At 41.5% G+C, this 2735-nt stretch overlaps 1 non-coding gene across 1 annotated transcript in view; it reads left to right on the top strand.

Annotated features, from left to right (window-relative positions):
• Positions 1–1267: 1267 nt before the first annotated feature.
• The window catches only part of LOC142355823 (large subunit ribosomal RNA), a 3522-nt gene continuing 2054 nt past the window's right edge, over positions 1268–2735 (top strand). Inside the window, exon 1 of the ribosomal RNA XR_012761307.1 lies at positions 1268–2735. This exon is cut by the window's right edge and continues 2054 nt beyond it. This is a non-coding gene — a ribosomal RNA (large subunit ribosomal RNA).

Raw genomic sequence — 2735 nt, 5'->3', positions numbered from 1 at the left:
AGCTGAAACATCAACATGTGAAAGTTGTCTGCAAACTGTAGAACGATATGTGATTAGTACTGTGCTGTTACTAGTAGCCAGTCTGACTGTAGAAGCCAAGACAAAGGGAAACTAATGCATCTGAAAAGGACAAGTTATGGAAAGGTATGCACGATAAGTATTATGTTGTTTCTAGTAAGCGGCAGCTGAAACATCAACATGTGAACGTCGTTGTGTACAGTAACCTAGAACTATATAGTCCTTAGTAACGTGCATTTACTAGTACCTGTAATTGGTATTCAGACTCAGGCAGTTTGGAATAGTTTGGCAAAGATGCACCAGAGAAAACTGGGATTTGATACAGAAATTGTTGAATACAAGTATTATGCTGCTTCTAGTAGGTTGAATCCGAAACATCAGCATGTGAAAATTGAAAACATTTCTGGTTCGAATTGTCACAAGTATTTGGTGATCTGAGTAGCCAAACTCACTACAACGCCAATTGAAGGCAAAAATTCTCAACGGGAAAAGCTATTCTCATTGAATGAGCTAACAAGACGAGTATTATGTTGCTTCTAGTAGGCGAAAGCCAAAACATCAACATGTGAAAGTCTTGCTGAACAAATTTAATGTTGTTGAGCTCAGTACCGTGTGAATTAGTAGCCATAATTGGCGAGCGAAAATTGAACTGGCGAAACTTCGTCTTTGGAAAATTGCAGATGCCGAGCACTTATTTTGCAACGAGTATTATGTTGACTGTAGTAAGCGAAAGCCGAAACAGCAACATGTGAAAGCTGTTGAAATTTGTGGTCATTTTGCAATAAGTACAAGGAGTGTAACTAGTAGCCAGGTCAAAATTTGGGATAAGAATGAGCAAAAATTCTGCATGAGAACAGTTGAAATTATGAAACTAAATTACAAAGACTAGTATTATGTTGTTTCGAGTACGCGAAAGCGGAAACATCAACATGTGAACGTTTGTAACGAAGTTTCGTTAATTTTCAGCCTAGTACTGAGCAAGAACGAGTAGCCTCATCTCCAATCCCACGCAAAATGTAGTGAAATATGTGAGTGAACCTTATTCACGGTGAGGGTTTCCCGAGGTCTGTATTGCAGCGAGTATTATGTTGCTTCTAGTAAGCGAAAGCTGAAACAACAACATTTGAAAGTTGGAATTAATGACTGAATGGAAACTTCGACCTGTGTTTGATAGTAGTAGCGAACAAAACTGCTGAATCGGTTTCTGTCTCATATTGGTCAGTGAACCAATTAAGAGACAATCAACTACATAACCTGAATTGGGCGAGAGAACCCCCTTAACTTAAGCATATCAGTAAGGGGAGGAAAAGAAATCAACTGAGAATCCCTTAGTAATGGCGAATGAACAGGGAAAAGCTCATCGGGAAGAGAAATGGCAACATTTCTCGGTGTCCGGTATGGTTTGATGCTAGACTGGTGAATTTGTCCTGATGTCTACTGGAAAGTAGCATCAAAGAAGGTGAAAATCCTGTAAAGGTCATTTTCGATACCAGTCATAATGGCTCATTCCTATGAGTAGAGTTGTTTGAAAGTGCAACTCGAAGCTGGAGATATGTCTCTCCAAAAGCTAATTATAAAGCGAGACCGATAGTAAACAAGTACCGTGAGGGAAAGTTGAAAAGCACTCTGAAGAGAGAGTGAAAAGTACGTGAAACTGTTGAAGGGGAACTGGAGTGAGCGTTACCATACTCAATGCCTTGATATTATATTCTCGGCTACCGAGTAGTGTAGTTGTCGTCTTTTGGCAAATCTTGTTAATGAATCGAGCAGAAGTTTTCCTCGGAATTCTTCTTGTTGATTCTAAACAAAATGAGATAAATTGATCTTGATTGCCTGTCTGACCTCAACTTCCTATTCAATGCTCTCTACAGCCCGTCTTGAAACACGGACCAAGGAGTGTGAGTTGCTTGCAAGTGTTGTCGCTCATTGAAAGCGCACACGCGAAATGAAAGTGAACAGTGTAATTTTTATGAATTGCACTACTTTGTGTGGTGAGGGCGCCGATTCGGTGTCCCGCAACCACGGACGGTTTTGCTCTTATTGCATGACTGATCCAGAGCAAGTAGCACACGACCCGAAAGATGGTGATCTATGCTTGGGCAGGGCGAAGCCACGGGAAACCATGGTGGAAGCCCGAAGCGGTTCTGACGTGCAAATCGATCGTCTGACCTGAGCATAGGGGCGAAAGACTAATCGAACCATCTAGTAGCTGGTTTCCTCCGAAGTTTCCCTCAGGATAGCAAAAGCTTGAGCAAGATTGAAAAATCTTCGCAAAGCAATTTCATCGGTTAAAGCGAATGATTAGAGGAATGGGGGAAAATTTTTCCTTCACCTATTCTCAAACTATAAATCGGTGAGATGTCCTTGTGACTTAATTGCACTTGGACTATGAATGCAAGCTTTTTGTGGGCCGCTTTTGGTAAGCAGAACCGGCGATGTGGGATGAACCAAAAGTTGGGTTAAGGCGCCTAACTACTTGCTCATGAGTCACCACAAAAGGTGTTGATTGATACTGACAGCAGGACGGTGGTCATGGAAGTTGAAATCCGCTAAGGAGTGTGTAACAACTCACCTGCCGAATCAATCAGCCCTGAAAATGGATGGCACTAGAGCTCGTGGCCTATACCCAACCATGAATATCAATATCTAACGCAAGTTAGATTAGAGAAAAAGAGCCTCACCAGCTCAAAAATGATATTCATGTGTAGGAGGACACA

This window comes from Convolutriloba macropyga, unplaced genomic scaffold, assembly GCF_964194025.1.
Source record: "Convolutriloba macropyga unplaced genomic scaffold, txConMacr16.3 SCAFFOLD_4704, whole genome shotgun sequence".
In the NCBI taxonomy this organism is placed as follows: domain Eukaryota; kingdom Metazoa; phylum Xenacoelomorpha; order Acoela; family Convolutidae; genus Convolutriloba; species Convolutriloba macropyga.
This window is presented reverse-complemented; position numbering and strand designations above follow the sequence as displayed.